Raw genomic sequence first — 10583 nt, 5'->3', positions numbered from 1 at the left:
TTGAGCCTCAAAAGCAGAAAGAGGGGACTTCAGCAGCTAATCTGACGCTCGCCATAAGATGTCACAGGCCCACAGGCAATTGCATCAGACAAGCTGCCAGTTTGGGGGTCAAAGGATGCTCACATAGGTGTATTTATCCCTGTGACTTTTTACACAAACCAATTGTGTAGTTCAGTCTAATGGGGCTAAGCTGTACCATCGCCTTGCTCCTCCATTTCCTTTCTTTAAGTAATAAGATGAGAGGTTTATAACTTTTATGTGAGTGACTCATTAAAACATTTCTTGAGAAAGATTAGGAAATGGTATATTAGTGAGATGAGCACTAACCTTCAACCCCTCCCTCTGTCTACATAGATGTGTCTGATCCCTGTTTAGCTCAACTTTTCTGGAGCTGAACTGTAATTTCTGGAAGAGGCACATTGAAAACAGAGGGCTTGTTTTGAAAGGGCAGTTTGCTCAGCAAGAGCCATGGCGTGGTAGTGCAGGTAATACATACAGCAACTTCAATAGTCTAGGAGGGGACGTGCTAGCTTGTACCACCCTGATATGCTAATGTCATGCTTTACACTTCTCAGAAGACAAATCAGAGAGTTAAGAAGATAAAATGGCAACTCCAGAATAAGGATTGGAAAGGACAAGAAGCAGAGATGAAATCCACATTTAATAGCGTGCTATTTATTCACAAGAAGGTAACCGCCTTTAAAACTGGTCTAAAAATGTTTGAGGTCAGTTATACATAACAGATTATATCAGTCTCAAACAAATTGTATTCAGTATGTATTTTAGGCCTTTGAAATTATTTAAGCCTAATCCCCTTCCTGTGAGGGAAATGGTATTATCCTCATTTTACAGCAGAAGTCTCAGATAAATCTAATGACCGGCCCAAGTTAAGAGAAAAAGAACAGGAGAACTTGTGGCACCTTAGAGACTAACAAATGTATTTGAGCATAAGCTTTCATGGGCTACAGCCCACTTCATCAGATACATAAAATGGAATATATAGTGAGGAGATGTATATACATACAGAGAAAATGAAAAGGTGGGAGTTCCCCTACCAACTCTAAGGGCTAGTCTACACTTACCAGCCGGGTCGACGCGGTGAGTTCGACTTCTCGGAGTTCGAACTATCGCGTCTAATCTGGACGCGATAGTTCGAACTCCGGAAGCGCCGCGGTTGACTCCGGTACTCCACCATTGCAAACGGCGGTGGCGGAGTCAACCTTGGAGCCGCGGACTTCGATTCCGCGGCATCTGGACGGGTGAGTAGTTCGAACTAGGGTACCCAAGCTAGCACGTCCCCTCCTACGCTATTCATGTAGCTGAATTTGCATACCCTAGTTTGACCCCGCTTCTTAGTGTGGACCAGCCCTAAGAGGCTAATTAATTAAGATGAGCTATTGTCAGCAGGAGAAAAAAAACTTTTGTAGTGATAATCAAGATGGCCCATTTAAGGCAGTTTGACAAGAAGGTGTGACGATACTTAACATGGGGAAACAGATTCAATGTGTGTAATGGCTCAGCCATTCCCAGTCTCTATTTAAGCCTAAATTGATAGTATCTAGTTTTCATATTAATTCAAGTTCAGCAGTTTCTTGTTGGAGTCTGTTTTTGAAGCTTTTCTGTTGCAAAATTGCCACCTTTAAATCTGTTACTGAGGGGCCAGAGAGGTTGAAGTGTTCTCCTACTGGTTTTTTAATTTTATGGTTCCTGATGTCAGATTTGTGTCCATTTATTCTTTTGTGTAGAGACTGTCCGGTTTGGCCAATGTATATGGCAGAGGGGCATTGCTGGCACATGATGCCATATATCACATTGGTAGAGACTGGGAATGGCTGAGCCATTACCCATATTGAATCTATTTCCCCATGTTAAGTATCCTCACATCTTCTTTTCAAAAAGAACAGGAGTACTTGTGGCACCTTAAAGACTAACAAATTTATTGAAGCATGAGCTTTCGTGAGCTACAGCTCACTTCTTCGGATGCTCACGAAAGCTCATGCTTCAATAAATTTGTTAGTCTTTAAGGTGCCACAAGTACTCCTGTTCTTTTTGCGGATACAGACTAACACGGCTGCTACTCTGAAATCTTCTTTTCAAACTGTCTTAAATGGGCCATCTTGATTATCACTACAAAAGTTTTTTTTCTCCTGCTGACAATAGCTCATCTTAATTAATTAGCCTCTTAGAGTTGGTAGGGGAACTCCCACCTTTTCATGCTCTCTGTATGTGTATATCTCTCCTCACTATATGTTCCATTCTATGCATCTGATGAAGTGGGCTGTAGCCCACGAAAGTTTATGCTCAAATAAATTTGTTAGTCTCTAAGGTGCCACAAGTTCTCCTGTTCTTTTTGCGGATACAGACTAACACAGCTGTGACTCTGAAATAGGTTAAGACAGCAAGTCAGTAACAGAGCCAGGAACCTCTGATCCCACAACTTCTTCCTCCCAAATCTCCTGACCCCAAATCTCCTGGAATATTTGAACCTCTGAAAGTTGGACAGGTCATTAACTTGGGCACCCAAATCTCTTGGTTAACCACTAGACCGTACTTCCCCTCTGCTGTTATCCATTCTATTTTCTCCTCACACATAAGGTGATGCCGAATCCATCCAGACGTACTCTCACACACACATTGTCTGACTCACTTGTTTATTCTCTTACTATTCTTTATTAATCACCAGATGTACTTGCACCATTGTTAACTGGACTGGAATCTTCATTGTTAATGTTAGATGGATTGGTGTCAAGAGGTGAAGAGTAATGCCTTGATAGGACATAAAAATCAGAAAAGCTAAAAAGGTGCCAGGCAGTCACAGGACAAAGGTCATGATGGGTTGTATTCCTCTTGAGGATTGTGACAATTTCTGATAAATCATGTATTTTGTTAAAACTTTTCATATTAATTTAATTCCTTGTGAGAACTTGCTGAGATTGGATGAAATCAGCAAAGTAACCAATAGACCAATATGGTTCGTGAGATAAATCAGAGGTTCCCAATATTTTTCACAGTTAGGACCACATGTTAGTAGACAGATTGGGTAGCAGAGTTTCTGTTTGCAATTTCATGAACTGTCTCATCTCCCCTTGATGAGTGCATATCCCCTATGTCACAACTATAGCAGTTGCTTACCTGGAAACATAATACTAGGAGAACACCTATGGATTGTGACCTCAGGAGTATCTGAAGGAATGAGATGAGACCACATTGTCTAAAATTCCAACAAACTTTTGATGCATCACAAGCCGTAACACAGCAATGCCTGCCCCCTCTAGAGCTGGTAACAGGCAACCCACCCACCAAACAAATATTTGGTTTTAATCCTATTCCCTCAGCTTTCTCTTTCAAACCACACCCACTTGCAGCCCAGCTAATGGGGAACAGGCAGCCCATTACAGTCATTTTTGTTGTCATTTAATGTCATGTTAGCACTTGGAAACAGATGCCAGCACCTTGCGAGAGGACAGCTCTCTCAGAAGAATTATCACGTGTTCTGTGAATAACAGTTGAGGAACCTCTGAGGTAAATAATAAGCACTCTTTAAATGGACTAGTTCCTTACTAATTCACTATCCCAGAATAGTCCTGGCTCTCAGCAACCATTGGACACACCATGCAGGGCAGCATACCCATTTATTTACGCCGCAAAGAGAAAATCAACTTGTCATGGTTCAGATTCTGGGCCTGCCTCAAGCAGGAAGGTGATACCACTATGATACTTGGTAACTGGTTGGTCCTCCATGGTATATAGAAATCACAGCATCCTTTCCTCATCAGCTACATTTACAGGACACCCATGACTGGATTGGAACTGAAAGGACCCACAGTTGGTGGACTGAATCCTGGATGCTGCTGTTTTTTTTTAAATGATAGCCTCCCCCCACTGGACGTGGCATTTCTACCTCAGCTATATGACTGGGATGCAAGTTTTTCTCAGCTGAAATGGGTCCCAGTGAAAGATCAGGTAATGCAGTTTTCAAAAGGCTTCCAACAGTTTGTAGGGGGAATGAAAATACTCTCATAGGTCAGGAAGGCTAACAGGAGTCACCAGCATGTTCGTAATATTGAAGCTTCCCAATGAGGAGTACAGGGAGCCAGACAGTGGAAATGCCACATACAGAATGAGCACAATATTAGCAATAGGAATCGAAAACATGTACTGCTAGCAAGGATCATTTTGTTCTTATGAGACAGGCAGATTACACAGATAGGCTGCAAACACTGCAGGTCAGAATCTCAGCTACTATAAACTAGGATCTCTCTTTTGACTCTTGGAGCTCACTAGCTGATAAGGCCCTACAGTAAAATTATTCCAGTAGAAGTTCAAAAGACAGGCATGAAAACACTGAATTTTCAAATAATTTATTTGTGTATAGCACTAAATCATAAAAGCGCAATGCACTGTCCAGCAAAAAGCATTCAATATAAAAACACATTCATTCAGTAACAATAATACTAGGGCACATTAGTTACACTGACCCCAATCCTGCTCCCCTCAAAGCCAGTGCAAATTTTGCCAGTGATTTCACTGGCAGAAGGATCAGGCTCATTATTTCAATTTTGCCAAATGTTTACGAAGTATTCTATTAAAATGCTAGTAACTGATTTTCCACAAGTAAACTGCACCCCTTTCACAACTGTATAAAAACAACAACAAACATTATTCAGACTCTGTGGTTCTGTGAAATTGCATGCAATTTACCCCCCAAATCAGCAGTTAATAAACACAGCAATAGATAGCATTATGCATGAGTGCTAATATTTAAAATATATTGGGCCATATCCTCAGTCGGTGTAAACAGGTCTGGCTCCAGTGATGTAAATGGATCTATGCCACATACCCCAGTTAAGGATCTGGCCCACTCTTGGTTTTAGAGATTAAAAGAACTTTGAAAACTGTTAAAATTGTTAAAGAAGCTATTGCACAGACCTCTTTAGCAGGAAAAAATAATGTTCATCTAGGCTCTCAAAGCTTTTTCCAAGTGGATACAAGAAAAGAAGAGACAGTAGTTCACAAATATGTAAATCACAGGACATCTATCTGGAAGAGGTTCAGATGCATTCAGGCTCCGCATTAAACAAGCAGCAAAGGTACACTTTCAATCTCTGCAGGCAGTAACATACTAAAGACACACCCTTTAAATCTACAATGACCTTGTTAATGTTCTCCTTTTAATAATGGAGAATTTACAGTGATTTTAGAACACACACTCTGTTTTACCTCACAAATCACAAGCTACACAGAGAAAAGGCCCAGTCGTACATTATTTCTTATACTTCGAAATGCCAAAATTAAAGGCACAGCTTTCAGAGTCAGAGATATTTCAGTTTGCCAACTCAGGAAAAAAATTGAGTGTTATATCGACCTAAGCACTTTTACACCAGTATAACTGTGTCTATAACTGGGGATCATACTGATATAGTTAAAGCCCTACAAAAGCTGAGAGTAGATCAGCACATTTCTCAAAAAGACTTGTTTCACCTCCTGTATGTAAAGCTATCACCAACACTGACCACATGGGCAACGCTAAGACTGAAGTGACTGCTAGTTTTGGCTACTTAGGGACTGAAGAACTGGGACCTTCATGCTTTGAACATGGATGTTTAAATTCCTCATGTGAAATACATTAACAACTTTCTTTGCTATTCACTTGCATTCTGATTTATGTGGATGGTGCATTTTCCAGTTCCCATGAGCAGTTCCTGTCTCAAATAGACACAAAGGAATAAGGATTGAGTGGTTCTACAATGTTAGTACAACTCTTTTTGATCTGTTGTGCACTCTAAAGTTTGCAGGGATATCTTGAGGATGAAATGAGCCAGGGAGAATAGATGTCAGTGGTATTGTTTTCTTTTTTTTTTTTTTTAATAAACCTGCAGAAACCTTTTAGCCCTGTGCTGTAGATCATACTATCGATTTCTAAATTGCACAGTTTCAGTTGGGAAACAGAGTAAAAGTTTGGTTCACTGATTAGAGTAACATCAATTAGATGGCAGTAGAGCCAAATCTTCTCTGCAGCCTAACACCCATGAGGTATCCTCAGGATCAACTGCCAAACCCTTTTTGTTTTTCTGCCCTATTTAAATGGCTTTCCTTTGCAATACCATCATTCTGCAGTGGTTATGAGCTTCACTGCGGTCTTTTCTCCCCATAGGGATGCTATTCAGCAGGGGCTGTTCAAAGTCATTTGCAAGAGGATTTTGATGATATAACAAGAAGAGTATATTCAGCTCTGAGGGGCTTGACCATGTACCAGGGAAGTCAGTGTTTAACTGTGAGAGTTAAAACCATTGGAACACTTTACCAAGGGAAGTGGCTAATTCATCATCAGTTGGAGTCTTTAAATCAAGTCCAGATATCTTCCTAAAAGATATGCTCTAGTTCGTGCACAAGTTATTGGACTTAATAGGGTTCACGTACATAGTAGGGAAGAATAATTGATTCCCCTGCAGGAATTACAGGGTGAAATTCTACGGACTTTGTGATGAAGGAGCTCATGCTCGATGAACCTTTAAGGCTAGGTTTACACCACAAGCTAGGGGTGTGGCTCCCTGCTCACTGAGCTAGTGAGCGTATTAATAGCAGTGTAGCCATGGTAGTACAGGTAGCAGTAGTGGCAGCGTAGGCATGGCTTAGCCGTGCCGAGTACATACCCAGCCTCCGCTGTTGCTACCCATGCTACTTTAGCTACACTAAATACTCTTGCTAGCTCAATGAGGGCTAGTGTGAGTACGTGTACACAAGCAGAGGAATCAGACCCCTAGCTCATAATAAAAAGAACAGGAGAACTTGTGGCACCTTAGAGGCTAACAAATGTATCTGAGCACAAGCTTCTGTTGGGTACAGCCCATTTCATTGTCTATGCATCCGATGAAGTGGGCTGTAGCCCACGACAGCTTATGCTCAAATAAATTTGTTAGTCTCTAAGGTGCCACAAGTACTCCTGTTCTTTTTACGGATACAGACTAACACAGCTGCTACTCTGAAACCTAGCTCATAGTGTAGACATAGCCAAAATAGATGGGTCAACTATTCCACTAGCCTAACTCCTCTGACTTCATTGGAGGTATGCCAGCAGAGAATTTGGCCCCAATGGATCTATGAATGTGCTTTTTACAATTAACTTCAATAGGAACAGCTTTGGGGCTTTTATGAAAGAGCTGTAGAAATGTTCAAAAGATCCTAAGTGAATTAGGAGCCTAGGCCTCATTTTCAAAAGTGACTTTGGCTTAAGAGCCAAAGTTTCACTGGATGTCAATGAGATTTAATTTCTAAGTGCTTAAAAGTCGTCTTGGAAAATAGGACTTAGTCGGATCTTTTTGAAAATTGGAACCATGATGCTTGAAACAGTTGTAGTAGCTATTAGAGGCAGAAATATTTAAGAATTGGGGTATTTACATTCACACTAATGCAATATCACTTCAAACACAATCTTTTGTCCAGACATAAGATACTCAAGAGCTTCATTTAACAGAATTCCATGAGAAAGCACTATTACACAAATACTTCTCCCAATGTTAGAATAAAAAGCAGCAGTGCAAGTAGGGCAGCCCGGTCCGGTCCACTGTACTAGCAAGATATTTATAGTGTACCGGACAGAGGAGGAGCAGAACGTGCAGTGGCCCCACGCCTGCAGTACCTCCGGTGCAGCTGTACTGCTCCCAGCCCTTTCATGCAGGGTCTCCTCCGGCCGTAGAGCAGCCCCGCCGGAGGACAGAGCTGGGGGCAGTACAGCTGTGCCAGAGGAGCTGCTGGTGTGGGGCTGCCTGGTGGCCCCACATTCTGCTCCTTTCCCCACTGCGGTTCCCAGGAGAGCCCTGCGGTTCAGGGTTCTCCTGGGACCCGCCCACCCCACTCCTGTCCTCCAGCGGGGCTGGCTGCTGTACAGACGGAGGAGACCCTGCATGGAAGGACTGGGGCAGTACAGCCAGACCGGAGCAGCTGTGGGCATGGGGCCACTGGGCGGCTCCACCATCTGCTTCTCCTGTGCAGTGGGAGGAGGACAATGCCCCTCCCCCAGGTAAGGGGGTGGATCATGGGGAGGGGATGGGGAGAGCATGGGGCCCCAGACTGGGGGCAGGAAAGGGAGGAGTCATGTGAGGAGGTCACGTGCCCCCCACCCCATACCAGTAAGAAATGGATTCCACTTGCAACACTGATAAAGAGGCATTATCAGCCAGCCAGCTTTATGGCTACATTGCAATACATACACGGTGCAATAAATTAGATGGATGTACATTGCAGTTTATGCATTTCAGACACCATGATTTGGATTTTTGAGTGACTGAAATGATTGCTTGATCCTTTTGTGCCTGGAATAAATCAGAAGGTTGTCCTTCTCCATAAAAGCGTTAAATTTTTTTGATCCTATCAGGGTTTGGCCACTCTAATAAAAAAAAAATACAAATGTTTATGAGCTGTGTGTCTGTCTGTGAAGGCTGAAATATGATGCAGAAGTAGTTTACTCTTTCTAAAGGAGGAAAAGAATGAGAATGCAGTGCATTTTGGCCTTGAGGAAATCAGGGATAAAATCATTTTAAAACAAGATTTCCAACATTGTTAGGTACATGTGCCTTTTCTCATTGTGTGCAAAGTAGAAACTGAATGTGCATGAACTGGTATTCCTCTTAGGACAAACTTTAAAAAGGGCACTGCAGTCTCTAGGGTTTTTGCCTGCAGAACAAACAGCCTAATTAGACAAAATAAAACACTTCCATCAGCAAAGATTAGTGATTGGGCAGCCCTAGCTGCAGATTTCAGATCTTCATCCTAATATAAACTTTCCTCTGAGTTCAAGTGTGTTCACTCCCAGGGCTCTGATTTGGAAGTAGAGACAAAAGTTTAATAAAACCCAAACTATATCTTCATAAGAGAATGTAATTCTGACCCATTTGTATGATCAGCCAAATTGTCTCATGTTATACATAAAGGAGACCCCATTCAGGCAGCTGTGAGTGATTTACATAGAATGTTTGGGATGCAAACATTGGAGGAGAGGAATTACAAACAAGGTGTTTGTATACAGCATCACACATACACCCAAATGCACATGATTTGTATTAAATAGTCTGCAGATCATTCTGGTTTGGAGGTTTCTCATTTTAAACTGTACTTTACAAAACTGTTATGTGGATTGATGTGTTTAAAGACAATGCAGAAAATCAATATTTCACACAACGTCAGTCTGTCATTGATTTCTTGCATCTCAAAAATCAGTAGAGGCTAACTGCTAGCAGCAGCACTGGGAAATGAGTATAGTAAATCTGTATAAAGAAGCAAGAAGTTCTGTGACTAGAAATTCAATAGAGGCTCTGTGTAACTGAGAGTCCAATCCTGCCCTCCTTGTGCACTCAATTATCTTTCTGCTATCAATGAGAGTTTTGAGTGCACCGAGATTGTAGAATCAGGCTCTGATTCAAAGCCCAACAAAGGCAGTAGAAACACTCCAGTAGATTTCTGAGAGTTTTGGATCAGGCCCTAAAGTACTCTCTCTAAGAAAAACAAATACATTCAGAAAGGTCCTGATATCCCAGATACCATATAATTGGCCACCAGAGACTGACCATCTTTGTCATCCATTTCAGTGACTTAGTACCAAAGCACTTGTCAATTTAACCAGAGATTTGCATCTATGGCTCTGCAGGGGGAAACAAGTGTTCAAATGCTTTTAAATATAAGTTGTCAGATTCTCAGCTGGTGTAAATCAACATAGCTTTATTGACTTCAATGAAGCAACACTAATTTACACCAGCTGGGGATCTGGCTTCTGATTCTCTCATCTAATTGAATAAAACCAATGGGTTTTTAATGAATTTTCCCCTCTACAGTCCTAACAGTGTGTAATCACAGTTTATATACATTTTTTCTTCCCTTCCTTGCATTTACTTTTCTTCCCCAATAAGTGGATTTTTTTTAAAACATGCTAATTGCTTTGGGTCTTACATCATTTGCTAGGCTGTTGCAGAAGAAGAATCAGTTTTGACAATTGAAGGATTAAGACTTAAGAAAATATACTTTAAGGTATTTGTCACCTATTTTGAATAAGCATTAATTACTATGACCTAATTAATAGTAATACTTCCATCAACGAGTCAATGCACATTTATGTTACATTAAGAACTTTGTTAAAAGGAAATATCACCCTCCAGTCATGTAGGATTCCAATGTATTTCAATCTACAAACTATAAACACTTCTACCTTCATCTAACTATGCTGTCTTGTTGAAGATTATACCAAGTATAAACAGTAATCCCTAACACTCTGTGTAAGTGAGGATAAACCTTGAGGGATAGTGTGACTGATTACTATTTCCTAACAGTGAAATTGTTTGATAACACATAGAGGTATCTATATCCTAAGTGGCATCATGCAGATAAGTAAGAAAGGAGGGGGAGGGGGGGAAGGCAGTGTAGAAATTTAAGCTATTCTGACATTCTCTGACTGTCTACAGGGGATTTTACATCAAAATCATGGTTTAATAATGGGGATTATCCTAACAACCCCTTTAACATGGGGTGTGTGTGCACGCACACACACCCCCTCTGAACACCATCAACAAACCATGTTTATCTGAGTTTTCATT

This window comes from Mauremys mutica, chromosome 4 (genome assembly GCF_020497125.1).
Source record: "Mauremys mutica isolate MM-2020 ecotype Southern chromosome 4, ASM2049712v1, whole genome shotgun sequence".
Lineage (NCBI taxonomy): Eukaryota > Metazoa > Chordata > Testudines > Geoemydidae > Mauremys > Mauremys mutica.
The sequence above is the reverse complement of the archived record's forward strand: the minus strand, read 5'-3'. Positions refer to the sequence as shown.